Raw genomic sequence first — 15,019 nt, forward strand, 5'->3', positions numbered from 1 at the left:
AATCTTTCCTGATGGTTGTACCATCACAGTTCTGATTCATGAGTCAGAATTATTTATGTAGATGGTTAGAGCTGGAAAGTGGGAGTTACATATTTTTAATTGCCAACAGTGTGATGTACATACTTCAAAAAACATTTAAAATTGTGATGGTGTATGTTTAGAAAGAAAGAAATAAAGACTTGTTTTTATATAGCACCTTTCACTACCACAGGACATCCTAAAGCACTTTAGGGCCAATGAAGTACTTTTGAATATAGTCACTGTTGTAATGTAGGAAATGCAGCAGCCAATTTGCATACAGCAAGCACCTGTAAACAGCAATGTGATAATGACTGGGGGGTTGGCATCTGTCCATCTATGAAAGATGATGGCCATGCAGCAAACAATCCATTTAGGCGGGGTGTCCTCTCTTGGTGCACCTTTGTTGATGGCTGTGAAGGCTAATCCTTTGCGAAGCAGGTTCTACCGCAAGTGTTGCATGTGAAGCTGCCAAGTGACGCTGTGAGTTGTTGTTTTTGACTTTGGTGCCTGTTGCCAAGCTACTGTAGCAACTGGTCGTCATGGTGCACATTTCCCTCTTTCACCAGCTAGTTTTACCCAAGTGCGATAGTCAACATTTAGGGCCCTCATGTCACACTTACATACAAACATAGGAATTAGGAGCAGAAGTAGGTCATTCGGCCCCTCAAGGCTGCTCTGCCATTTAATAAGATCATGGCTGATTTGTTTCGAACTCGAATTCCACACTCCCATCTACCCTTGATAACTTTTGATTCCCCTGCCTAACAAGAATCTACCTACCTCCGCCTTGAAAATATTCACTGACCCTGCCTCCACCCCCTGCTGAGGCAGAGAGTTCCAAAGTCACACAACTCTGAGAAAAAATTTCTCCTCATTTCTGTCCTAAAAGGTCGACCCCTAATTTTAAAACAGTGCCCTCTCGTTCTGGATTCCCCCACAAGAGGAAACATCCTTTCCACATCCACCTTGTCAAGACTGTTCAGGATCTTATATACTTCAATCTAGTCCCCCCCTCACTCTTCTAAACTTCAGTGAAAATAAGCCCCGTCTATCCAACCTTTCCTCATAAGACAACTCTCTCATTCTAGTAATCTAGTAAACCTCCTCTGAACCGCCTCCAACACATTACATCCTTCCTTAAATAAGGAGACCAAAACTGCACACAGTATTCGAGATGTGGTCTCACCAATGCCCTGTATAACTGAAGCATCACATCCTTACTTTTATTTTCAATTCTTGCATGCATCTTTGAAGTGGAGCTTTGGGTACCCCACTGGTCATCTGGCCCCAGCTACCTCACCATACGGAAGGTCCTTGGGTATGCGACCATCTTCCATCCTGCAGATGTGTCTGATCCACCGAAGCCACCTCTGATTAGCACCAACAGTTTTGGAACCTCTGCCTTTGAGAGCACTGCTGCATTTGTGATTTTATCCTGCCAGGATATACCTATAATGTGCTGCAGAAAGTGAAAATGGAAATTATTGACCTTCTTTTCCTGGTAGTTGTAAGTTGGCCATGTTTCACAGTCAAACAACAAAGTTCTGAGAACACAGGTCTTATAAACCATCAGCTTGGTCCTAAGGATCAGCTTGGTGTTATCCCACCTGCATTTCATGAGTTGGCCAAAGGTGGTAGCTGCTTTCTCTATGTATGTATCGAGCTCTACAGCAAGGGACAGATTGTCAGTCACTGTGGACTGAAGATAGCAGAATTTGCAAACCGCTTTCAGTGGGGTGTTATTTAGTGTGATCAGGGGCTGAGATGCAAAATCTTGCCCCAGGACCACGGTTTTCTTGTCGCTTATCGTCAAGGAGAACAAGTTACAGGCATGAGAGAGACAGTCTGTGAGTCTTTGTAGTTGATTTTCCGTGTGAGCGATTAGCACAGTTATCATCAGTGTAGAGGAGTTCTCTGATCGGGACACAGTGTGTTATTTCTTCGCTTTCAGCCTTGACAGATTGTACAGCTTGCCGTCTAACCTAGTGTGCAAGTAGACTCCTTCCATATCTGCAGGGAAGGAGAAGGTCAGGGGCATCCAGAAGATGCCAACTATAGTGGGGGCTATGACACAACCCTGTTTCACTCCATTCGTCACTCTGAAACTGTCAGAAGTAGAGCCTTCAAACCATACAGTGCTGTGCATGTTGTCATGGAAGGAACGAATGAGACTGAGGAACTGCAGTGGACAGCCAGATTTTCCTAAAATCTTGTAGAGTCCTGCTCTGCTGATGGTGTTGAATACCTTAGTGAGATCTACGAAAGTAAGATAAAGGGGTATACTCTGTTCCCTACACTTCTCTTGTAGCTGACGTATGGAGAAGATCATATCCACAGTAGATCTGCTTGCACAGAAACCACACTGCACTTCCAGGTACTCTTGGTTGGCCAATCTTTTAAGTGTGACCTAGTAAAGGCCTTCCCCATAATGCTAAGGAGCGAGATGCCCCTGTAGTTGTTGCAGTCTCCTCTGTCGCCTTTGTTTTTGTATATTGTGATGATTTTGGCATCACGCATCTCCTGTGGAACAGAGCTTACTTTCCAGCAGAGGAGGAGGAAGTCATAAAGGTGTGGCAATAAATGGGACTTTCCGTGCTTGAGCAGCTCAGCTGGGATTCCATCCTTGCCTGGTGCCCTTTTGTTCGCTAGGTGTCTATGGTCTTCTCGATCACCAGTGATGAGGGTTCTTCATCTAATTCATCCATTAGAGGAAGGTGCGGGAGAGCATTGAGCACAGACTGGGAGATGTCCAACTCACAGGAGTACAGCTCATAGTAATGTTCAGCCCAGCGGGACATCTGTTTACTTCTGTTGCTGAGTACTTCAGGGGAGCATCTTTGCTGATGGCTGGGCCAAGCGCCCTCTTGATCCCTTCATACATAGCTCGTAGATTTCCTTTGTCACATGCAGTTTGGATTTCTTGACAGAAGCTGATCCGGTGTTTGCACACAGTCTCCCTCTACTTTGCACAGCTGTCTTGGCTACTTTCAGGTCATGCAGTGACTTAGCTGTTGGATTTATGTTGTGCATCATGCAGGCTTTGTTTTTTGCACCAATGACAGATATCATCTCAGCTGAGTAGATCTCAAACCAGCCCTTGTTGTGTGTTCTGCCTTTACCAAATGATGCTTCTGCTGCTTCATAGACTTAGTGACTTCCAAGCTTCATCAATGCTGGCATTGGTGCTTCCCGTTAAGACTTTGGTGGGTAGCAAGTGTTCTATCGACAGTGCAAAGTGCTGGTATTTGGCATCATGCAAGGGATGTTGATGCTTGGTGACCTGTCGTGTTTGGAGCTGTGGAGCTTTCGGGGGTGCACCTTTACTCTGCTGCTTTTAAGAGAGTGGTCAGTGTCACAATCTGCACTATGGTAGGCGTGGGTGTGAAGAACACGGAGCAGATCACGCCTCCTTGTGATGACTGGTCTAGTTGGTGCCAATGACCAGATCTTGGGTGACGCCGTGATAATTTGTGGCCCTGGAAGAAGGTGTTGGTGATGCAGACTTCATTCAGGGCACAAAGTTCAAGAAGGCATTGTCCATTATTGTTGATCTTGCCCTCCCCATGATGACCGAGGCACAATGGGCATGAATCACTGTCTGCCCCAACACGTGCGTTGAAGTTACTCAGGATGAGTAGTCTCTCGTCATTTGGGACGTTCCTCAGAATGTCACCTAGGGAGTCATAGAAAAACTCTTTACCTGAGATGCTGGCCTTCAGAGTTGGTGCGTAGACACATATGATATTGACTGTGCCTCCATTGGATGATAACCACGGGGAGATGAAGGGCTCTGAGTTTGCTACTGGTGGCTCAATTGACTGTGTCAGCCAGTTACTCACTACGAAGCCCACAGCATGCTCACGCCGATCTTCAGCACTCTTTCCACGCCAGTAGAAGGCCTAATTCACCTCTTGAATACAGCCTGCATTGGCTAATCTGCTCTCTCGTAGAGCGGCAATGTTGACACCGAGCTTGTGTAACTCCTGGTCAATGAGGGCTGTCTTGCGTACACTTGCTGTGGAGTGTGGGTCGATGTTTATTCCAGGGCACATAGTCCTCACATACCAGCTTCCAAGTCGAAAGGTTGCCTTTTTTTGATTGCTGCATAACCTAGGTGTGGTTTCAGGAGGTGCAGACTTACCTAACACCTGCTCCCTCCTCTCAACTTTGTAGGCTGCTGTCCAGAGGAAAAACGAAAGCCAATATGTTTGGGGCCAATTTGATTGCAGGAGTTGCCGGAAGGTGCTAACTTGAGGGAAACAGCAACTGCCTAATGGGACTCTACTCTAGATTTTGTCGGGTTTACTCCCTTAGCCATTAGTTCTTGATGGTGTTGTTAATGTTGAAGGTACCAACCGGCAGGACCCAAGATTCTCACAAAAGTAGGTGTGATCTTGTCCTCTAGGTGTGCGAAGGGAGCCTCTGTTTCCCACCACCATCCTCTGAACCCTCCAGCTACTACGTCCTCAGGTGGACAGTCTAAGATGACTGTAGGTCACTTAGGAGTTAACTCAACACAGGCAAGTGATTTTCTGGCAAGCAATAGGCTGAAGCAGAAAAACCAGGATAACCAGTGGCCAGCCACAAGCTCAGCAGGAGACTGAAGGCTCTGAATCACAGCAGTGGTGGGGGAAGGGCAGTAAACTGATCAAAGTTAAATATCACAACAAAACAGCAATTCAGAGTCCAGGGCAAAACCGTCTTCTTGATGTTGAGTTAAGTCTAGAAATTTGAAACTAAGTTTCAAAAAAGATCTAGATCTAGATTTATCCACAGCTCACAGATCAGAAAACCAAAAAAAGAATGGAAGCAGATTATAGACGTAAGTAGAGTCTTATATTTTTTCCAATGTCGTCCAGCGCAGAAACATGATCTCGATGTTCAGTGAAGCCAGATTTGAGAGAAAAAGTACATCCAGGTCTTATCCAGATCTTTACCCGAGCTCACTAGGGGATGGGGTTTGTACCATCAGAGAGAGGCTGTTTAACCTAACAGTTAACTTGAAGTTTGGGCTAAAACTGCACCCACTGTTAGAATCAGGGGAACTTAAACAACAGAAGAGAGGATTTAGGGGGAGAAAGTGCAACAGATGACAGCAGATGGCCAAGGATAGATGTGGACAGTGAGGAAGTCCCTGGGGAGACGACTGCCCAGGAGCCATCGTGATAATGACTAGTTAATCTCTTTTTGTGATATTGATTGAGGGATATATATTTGCCAGGACACCAGGGATATCTCCCCTGTTCTCCAAAATAGTGCCATGGGATCTTTTACATCCATCTGGGAGTGTCGTTAGATTAATATCTCATCCGATAGATGGCACCTCCAACAATGCAGCACTCCCTCATTACTGCACTGGAGTGTCAGCTTAGATTTATGTGCTCAAGGTGGGACTTGAACCCACAACTTTCTGACTCAAAAGCAAAGATGCTACCAACCAAGTCACAGCTCACACTAGGGAACCAACAATCTCAACAGGTTAAGATGAAAACAGATTTTATGGGTGATATTTTTGAGGATCTATTGTGCATAATTATAGCAGAATTTCAATTTTATATCTTGTCCGAATTCTTTGTGAGTGCAAAGTTCTCTGCTATCTTTATTGATCTTTTTTATTTTCGTTCGTGGGATGTGGGTGTCGCTGGCTAGGACAGCATTTATTGCCCATCCCTAATTGCCCTTGAAGAGGTGGTGGTGAGCTGCCTTCTTGAACTGTTGCTGTCCTTGGGGTGTAGGTACACCAACAGTGCTTTTAGGAAGGGAGTTCCAGGATTTTGACCCAACAACAGTGAAGGAACGGCGATATAGTTCCAAATCAGGATGGCGTGTGGCTTGGAGGGGAACTTGCTGGTTTTCCCAAGCATCTTCTGCCGTAATTCTTCTACGTGTGGTAGAGGTCGCGGGTTTGGAAGGTGCTGTCGAAGGAACTTTGGTGAGTTGCTGCAGTGCACCTTGTAGATGGTACACACTGCCACCACTGTGCATCAGTGGTGAAGGGACTGAATGTTGAAGGTGCCAATCAAGCAGGCTGCTTTGTCCTCGAAGGTGTTGAGCTTCATGAGTATTGTTGGAGCTGCAACCATCCAGGCGAGTGGAGAGTATTCCATCACACGCCTGACTTGTGCCTTGTAGATGGTGGACAGGCATTGGGGAGATGGAGGTGAGTTACTTGCTGCAGATTTCCTAGCCTCTGACCTGCTCTTGTAGCCACAGCATGTGTATGGCTGGACAAGGATGTTGATAGTGGGGGATTCAGCGATGGTAATGTCATTGAACATCAAGGGGAGATGGTTGGATTCTCTCTTGATTCAGATGGTCATTGCCTGGCACTTGTGTGGTGTGAATGTTACTTGCCACTTATTAGCCCAAGCCTGGCTGTTGTCCAGGTCTTGATGCATCTGGACATGGGCTGCTTCAGTATCTGAGGAGTTGCAAATGGTGCTGAACATTGTGCAATCATCAGTGAACATCCCCACTTCTGACCTTATGATGGAGGGTAGGTCATTGATGAAGCAGCTGAAGATGGTTGGCCTAGGACACTACCCTGAGGAACTTCTGCAGTGATGTCCTGGGACTGAGATGATTGGCCTCCAACAACCACAGCCATTTTTCTTTGTGTCTAACGCGGGGTCTGATACACTAGCGGTTCTCAAACCTTTTGGTTGAGGAACATTGTTTCAAATGGATTGGTGATCATGGACCAAAGTGATTCCTGACAACGCAGAGCATGCGCAGATCGATTGCGGATGTCATCAGTGTGCGAACATTTGCCAGCTTGCCAGTATGAATGAGCGCATGCACGCACATGACGTCACCACACAATAATGTCCTCACCCTTCAGCCATCTCCATTCACCTGTACCACACTCCCCCCCACAATCGCTGCTTCAATCGCCACTTCCCTCCGCTCAGCTACTTGCTCCCACCCCACTGGCCGCTCGCTGCAGCCCTCCCCACTTACCCACTCTCAGCCACTCACTGTCACCCTCGACGCTTTCTCCAGCCCCACTGGGGGGAAGCGAGGAGCAGGGAGCGAGCGGCCAGAGGCGGGGGAGGAGTGGCGAGGCTGGAGCAAGTGGCTAAGGGAAGGCAGCAGGGAGCAAGCAGTGAGAAGACGGGTGCAGGAGGGAGCGGGAAAGAGAAACGCAATAGCAGGAGGGAGCGGTGGACTGTTGGGGCTGGGATGGAGGCAGCGATGCAGCCATTGAAGGGATTTTCGGGTTGAATTTGTTTTTGTGATAAATTGAGCAGTGCCATTGTTATTACTGGCAGCTGCCTGAGAAGTCGCAGACAGTGACGTTTCAGTGGAAAAGGCTGCATTTGCTTATGTGCTAATATTGTGCCACCTAGTGGTTGCGTTGTCAGCAAACGCAGCCTAACAAGAAACCCCCCTTCGAGACTGCCTCAAACCTCTCCATTTTATTTTTCTTCTGCTCTTTTCTGTCCCTAATTGCATGTGTGTATCGCGTGTGCATGCTAGCGTGGGCGTGTCATATATCCATAGGCGTTAACCATATTAGAGTTTAAGTTTAAGGTTTAATAAAATTTCACTCTTCTTCTTTAAACCTAAGAACGCCTGTTTATGCTCATTTCTTTGCCTTATGATTGGAAAGCTGTGAACAAGGATTCACAAAGGGGAAGCTCAAAACACAGTGAGTTTAAAATTAAACCCTGTTACAATAAGACCAGATGAAGACAGTAAAATACCCCTCGACAACTTTCTCACCTGGTCTTAACACTACATCATACACAGAATATGAAAATGTTGCATGTAAAGAATGTTTCGATTATGCTTTTAAGAAAACAGGTATTTACTTACAGATATCAGTTAGGTGGGTGTACTTGCTTCTCCCTGCAGAGTATGTCAATCCTTGACAGGAGCCCAGGGAGAGCAGAACAAGGAGAAAGTACTAAGGGAGCAGGGGCAGAGCAGGAGCAATGGGAAGCACACCACTGTGAGAGCAGAAGTCTATGAAGAGAGCAGGAATGTGGGGAGGAGGATCGCGGGCAAAGCAGGAGCACAGGGGGAGCAAAACACTCCTCCAACTGTTGCTCACCCACCGACTTTTGACCACAGCACCCTGGGAGGTCACCCACATTATAGAATAATAGAACGCTTAAAGCACAGAAGGAGGCCATTTGGCCTATCCTGCCCATATTGTCTCTCTGTAAGAGCAATTCATGCAGTCCCACTCCCCTACTGTTTCCCCATAGCCCTGCAAATTTTTACTACTCAGATAATTATCCAACTCCCTCTTGAAAGCCACATTGGAATCTGCCCCCACCACACTCTCAGGCAGTGCATTCCAGATCCTAACCACTTGCTGGGCTGAGTTTTATGAGCCCCTCGCTGGTCGTGGTGGTTGGGGAGGGGTGGGCACAGAAAATTCTTCTGGGAGAGGCCTGCCACGACATCCGACACCAAGAAGGCCCCACTTCATTTTACCGGCAGCATTGAGGCCTTAGTGCGGCCCCCGACTCCGGGGTCTTCATTTAAATATTAAAATGAAGTAAAATAAATGAAAATTAACTTACCTTGACTTGGTGGCCGTCCCACGCTGATATTCTTGCCCGAACTTGCGGCCTTGGGAACTCCATTTGGAGTTCCGAGACGTAAAACTTGTAGGGAGGAGGGAGGAGTGAAATTTTCAGGGTGGTGGGGGGAAAGCGGGGAAAACCGCTCTGATTGGGTGTAGGGATGTTGGGAAGGGGTTGAGGGTCAAAGGTGCTGAAGTCGGGGGGTGGAAGTTTGTAATTTTATAAATTGGTTTTCCGGTTATTTTATCAATTGATAACTGCATGGGGGGTGGGGTGGAGGGGTGGTGGAAAGGGGATTGAAAGTATTTCTGAAATTTTATTTGTAATTTCTGGGTGCCGGCACCTTTAAACCTGAAGGGCTTGAAGCCCTTTAAAAATGGCGCCTGCGCAGTGGTGCTGGACGCCATTGCCGGGGATGGAGCGGCCGCCCTCTCTATGTCATCGGGTCAGCCGCTCCGTCCCCTCCATTTAAATGAGCCCCTGTGACAGGGCCCACCGTCTGTGTATTTAAGCTGGTTTTTCTCTCTCTGCAGACCAGACAAGCAACCAGACACTGACCAGAGAAGATCTAAGAGGGGTCCCTCTCTCTTTCTTTCTCTCTGCAGTCCACCTTGCAAGTTTCGAACCCTGCCTGCTGGCCGTAACCACCCAGGCCTATCACTTCTGCAGACAGAGACCCCGTGAAGGAAGGCATCTACATCGCTGTTTCCAGGAGAGCCCCGAATCAACTGGCCACATCTGCAAGCTGGAAGCTTTAGGACCATTGAGTTCATCTGGAAGACAACCAAGTCACCAACGTCCACAGCCTTTATACTCCCTTTTATTGCTCCAGACGCTAATCCAACTAATCTACCCTTCCCTACTCTGTAACCTATTTTTGTGTATGTGTGTGTGTGAAAGCTGGAGCATGGTTTTTATTTTACTTAGATCAGTTTAAGTACAATGAAGCTAACCTCTTTCTTTGTTAAACTCAAGAAAACCTCTCCGACTGGTTCTTTTTACGATTGTATCATGTAAATCGTTTGAACACTCACTAAATTGGCAAGCATAGCCACTTTTTAAAAAAAACCCTTTTGTGGTCAAACACGATGAGGGTACAAGAGGGGAGCCCTCTGACCCCTCCTCACCTGACCTCAACACTGGGTGTTTTTAGCCTAATGTGCAAGGCAGTAAACTGACATGTTGGTCTAGATTTTTCTTTCTCAATAGCAGCGACCTGACTTGCACTGAAATCCGGAAGCTGCCATGTGCCTCACTGGACTCTGGACGAGCCGATGCTGATTATCCCGTTGTTCTGATTCTTAACGTGGCAGGGGCCAATTAGTTCGAAAATTTTGCCTATTTTCCCAGAACATGCATGGATATTTATGTGGAGCTGGGGTGGGGGGGAAGAGTAGCCGGCGGAGGTGGTGGGAGGAGGGGGAACAAGATGAGCCAGAGGTTGGGGCGGGGGGTTGTAAAAAAGGAGCTGGGGTACGGGGAGGGTGGAAGTGGGAAAGGAGGCGCTGGAGGATGGGGGGAGAAGAGGAGTTGGGTGGCGTTGATACGTGAGCGACAGAACTTTTTAAAAACTGTTATAAACTTTTAAATACTTTTAACACTTTTATAGCAGTTTTAAAAAGTGTCATGACTTTTAAAATATTTAAAATTGTAATAAGAAACTCACCTGTCATTGAGCTGAAGACTGACTTCAAGCGGTGTGCCTTCAGCTTGAGACATGACGAGAGGGTGAGTGGCTTCACCAGCAGTATGCCACACTGAAGGCCCTTGCTGTTTTTCCCGACACTAGCCCTGCTGCAGCAAGAAGAGGACGTTTTCGCTGCAGCCTATGAAACAGGTAAGTACGGATTTTTTGTGTGCCGACAGCTGCGAATGCCACCACTTCGCTGCCGACGGAAAATCCGGGCCAATCAAATCAGCCGTCCAATTTTACAAATTGAGCAGTGCCTGCTATGGCAATACATCGAGCTTAATTTTTCATCACTTTGTTCAGAATTTTTCTTTCTCTTAGGCTGCTGCAGATTAAGGTGCCAGAAAAACACTCCCTTCATCTTGTACCAGGTAAAATATGAAATACAGTACTTTCAAAGTCACCCCCTGTATTAAGGTGATATCCAGTTGAGCCTGTGGTTAGATGGCATAATGCGCCCTGATGTGGCATGAACATAGGTTGCATACTTTACACATGTTGTCCTCTGTAATGAGCTTCCTACTCTGCTAGCTTTTCTCAAAGACTTATTTCACTGTCAGTATCTGCATGATAATAGAAACAAGATTTGACTGTCTCCTACCATTTCCTCTATATTCTGATCCAAAAACTAGACCAAATGCATCCACAATAAAGTAATTATCAAGGTCCGATCCATGCTGATTAGCCTAATGAAGAAAAAGCCTTTGCCACTTTATTTACTCACCTGTGCAACTTATCTTTAATGCCTGGTCTGACTAGCACAAGTAACACCGAGCTCAAAGACTGGGATATTCAGTGAGGCACCTGAATGAGCAGCAGTAAATTAGGCAGGTGTACAGCCTCACCGGAAGAATTAAACAGGCATGTTTCCAGTTATGATCGGGCAAGAGTGATTGACACTCAAATTGCACCAGCAATACTGTTGGGTGGAAAACTTACCCTCACGTCTACTTGTCAAATTTCCCTAAGTTTCAAGTTATCCACTTGTCTGCTTATTTCTGTTATCAGCTAAATAATCATCAAGAGAAGTGTACGCTACTCAGGTCTGCAAATGAAACCATATCAGATCAGCCACCTGTTACACAACGCTCCTGATTTTTGTTTGGAAATGAAAATTGGGAGAGGTGTTTAATGGGCAACCAAGCTAATATTGCCAGAAAATAAAATTACCCTCATTGTTTTGAGTTTCGTTTACAATAACTCTTTTATGTAGAACAAGCATCCAGTTAACATTAATATTAATGCAACCTGGCAGGTGCTGGACGAAACCAGTTATGTCAGTGTCTCATATTGTTTTTGCCAGTGGACAGATATGCATCTACTCCCACAATGTGCACAATGTATGTGTGTTACCATGTAATGTGAGGTGGATTTGGGGCTGAACTTTCCCCCAGGTCACTAGCAGCCTATTTTTAACAGAGAGCAGAGCATGTAACTAACATTAAGACAGATAATTGGGATCCGAAATAAGTCTATTTAATTTACCTTTAGAAAGGATATTGGGAATACAAGTTTAGTCACTGAAGCACCAGGTCAGATGGCAGTTAAAATTAACCGTTTAGTTGGCAAAATTGCTTTATTTCCCTGTTGAGGACAGTGTTTTGGCTTGTTTTAAAACTCATGCCTCAGTAGGTAGGCAGTGTGGAAAATAATGCTACAACATGCAGGTAAAAGCAGCAGGTTTGGTATAGAGATGGCTGGTCCTAGATAGGACAGCAATATGGGCAGGAGGTTTAGAGGGGATTTGAGGGTGGTTAGAATCTGGAACACACTGCCTGAAAGGGTGGTAGAGGCAGGAACCCTTACAATATTTAAGAAGTATTTAGATGAGCACTTGAAACACCATAGCATACAAGGCTGCGGGCCAAGTGCTGGAAAATGGGATTAGAATAGATAGGCTTGATGGCTGGCGTGGACACGGTGGGCTGAAGGGCCTGTTTCTGTGCTGTATAACTCTATGACTCTAAACATTGAAATGAAAGCTGATTGTTGGAGGAAAGGTGAAACTAGTTGCTCTCAAGATCAAGGTAGCTTTCAACCATCTATGGCACCTAGCACCTCTAGCAAAACAGGTCAATGATGGTCAAAGAGAAAACCCACTGATGGCTAGAGTCATCCCTGCCAAAAAAAGGAAGATGGTCCTCATCCTCAAGGATGTATCCTTGGCCCAACTGTCTTCAGCTGCTCCAACAATGACCCAACCTCTATCGTAAGGTCAGAGTGGTTGTTCACTGATGATTCTAAAATATTGAGCTCCATTCGCAACTCCTACGACGATAGAGCAACCATTACCTTGGGCAGCATCCAGGCTTGGGATGACAAGTGGCAGATAATATTCCTACCACATAAGTACTGGCAACAGGATATGTCCCAGCTACTTACCACTAACCATTAATGGCATCACTATCCCCAGGTACCAGACAATCAACATCCTGGGGGTGGGGGGTGGAAGTGGAATCATCACTGACTAGAGGCTTATATGGATGAGCCAGCAGAGGTGATAATTAGTCATGTCTTGACTTCTCGAAGCCACCCCAGCACCCCAGCACAAAACTCAAATCAGAAGTGTGATGGAATGTACATTGCTTGCTTATATGGGTGGAGCTTCCACAACACTCAAGAAGCTGAGCACCATCCAGGACAGACTGCTTGTTTGCTGCCTTTGTCACTGGACTCAATATCCACCCTCTCCACTGACGGTCCATTGTGGCTACTGTATGTACTACCTACAGGGTACGCCCAGCAAGGTTATTTTTGATAATATCTCCCTGCTTTGTAACCTGTACTACCAATAGGACGAGAGCAGTAGGATCTTTGGGAACATCAACAACTCCAAGTTCCTCTTTAAGTAACGCAGCATCCTGATTTGGACAAAAAAATCACCATTCCTCATCATCATTGGGTCAAAATCCTAGAATTCTCACCTAACACCATCATGGGGTTACCCTCACCACTCGGACTGTAGTGGTTCAAGGAGAAGGCCCACCACCACCTTCGCGGGGCAACTACCGATGGGCGAGAAAGATCCAGCTGTACCAGCGTTGCCCACATCCCATGAACAAATCTTTAAAAATTAAGGTAACTTTTCCTATAGGGAGTGCTCTGTCCCAATATGCACTGCCAGAAATGCTGAAATAGAAAATGTCCTCTATAGTTTTTTTCAAGATCTGTGCTTTCCCATCAATCCCCATGACTAAATATGTCCAAGTTGCTGTCCTTTTTTTTAATGACTGCATTTGTTGACAACGCTATCGGTAGGTGGCGCTGATGTGGCACATGCGCAAATACTGCATGTGCCACTAAAACGTTACAGCTTGCGACTGTAGCAGCTGCCAGGACTAAAGATGGCGCTGCTCAAAGAATCACACAGAGGCAACCTAACAAACACGTGGCAGCACACAATGGCCGGAGTGAGAGAGCCACGCCGGGGGCGGGTGGGGAGAGCAGCGCGGGGGGGTGGGGAGAGCAGCGCGAGGGGGGGGGAGAGCAGCGCTGGGGGTGGAGAGAGCAGCGCGGGGGGTGGAGAGAGCAGCGCAGGGGGGGAGTGCAGCGCTGGGGGGAGGAGAGCAGGGTGGGGGGGCGTGGAGAGCAGCGCTGGGGGGAGGAGAGCAGCGCTGGGTGGGGGGGGAGAGCAGGGCCGGGGAGGGGTGGAGGAGCAAAAGCAAAAAACAGCAAACGACTTGCCAGCTGGTCCCCGCACCCGGCGCCACCAAGGTCTTCGGCCGCTCGCTCCCCGCGGCTCTCTACGGCTTCTCACTTCCGGCCCTCTCCATCCAGCTGCGGATCCCCAATCCAGTTGCTTTCTCCCCTACTTCTCAACAGTACTTCAGGCATTGCAACTGTCTGGTCCCTGCCTTTTGCATGCTCCCTCCCCCCTCTCCCTCTTTACCCACCCCTCCCTCCCTCCCCTCTTTACCCACCCCTCCCTCCCTCCCTCCCTCCCCCTTTTTACCCACCCCCCTATTCCTCCCTCCCCCTCTTTACCCACCCCTCCCTCCCTCCCCTCTTTACCCACCCCTCCCCCTCTTTACCCACCCCTCCCTCCCTCCCCTCCCTCCATCCCCCTCTTTACCCACTCCTCTTCACACACCCCTTCCTCCTACCCCTCTTCACCCACCCCTCCCACCCTCCCCCTCTTTACCCACCCCTCCCCCTTTTTACCCACCCCCCCCGTTCCTCCCTCCCCCTCTTTACCCACCCCTCCCTCCCTCCCCCTCTTTACACACCCCTCCCTCCCCTCTTTACCCACCCCTCCCCCTCTTTACTCACCCCTCCCTCCCTCCCCCTCTTTACCCACCCCTCCCTCCCTCCCTCGCCCTCTTTACCCACCCCTCCCTCCCTCCCCCTCTTTACCCACCCGTCTTCACCCACCCCTCCCTCCATCCCCCTCTTTACCCACCCCTCTTCACCCACCCCTCCCTCCTACCCCTCTTCACCCACCCCTCCCACCCTCCCCCTCTTCACCCACCCCTCCCTCCCTCCCCCTCTTCACCCCTCCCTCTTCACCTCCCCCTCTTCACACACCCCTCCCTCTTCACCTCCCCCTCTTCACCCACCCCTCCCTCCACCTCTTCACCCACCCCTCCCTCCACCCCTTCCTCTACCCCCCTACCTCTACCACAGTTGAATATCTGAAGTGCAGTTGCAAAGTCGGGGAAATAGCATCCAAAACAAAACCTCAACAATTCTGGGTTTAATTTTTGAGAAGTTTTATTAAATTCATTAAGCATCCAAGGAACTGCTGTGCATGGAGACATCAGTGTTGTGTCAC

Source organism: Heterodontus francisci, chromosome 2 (genome assembly GCF_036365525.1).
Source record: "Heterodontus francisci isolate sHetFra1 chromosome 2, sHetFra1.hap1, whole genome shotgun sequence".
Taxonomy (NCBI): Eukaryota; Metazoa; Chordata; class Chondrichthyes; order Heterodontiformes; family Heterodontidae; genus Heterodontus; species Heterodontus francisci.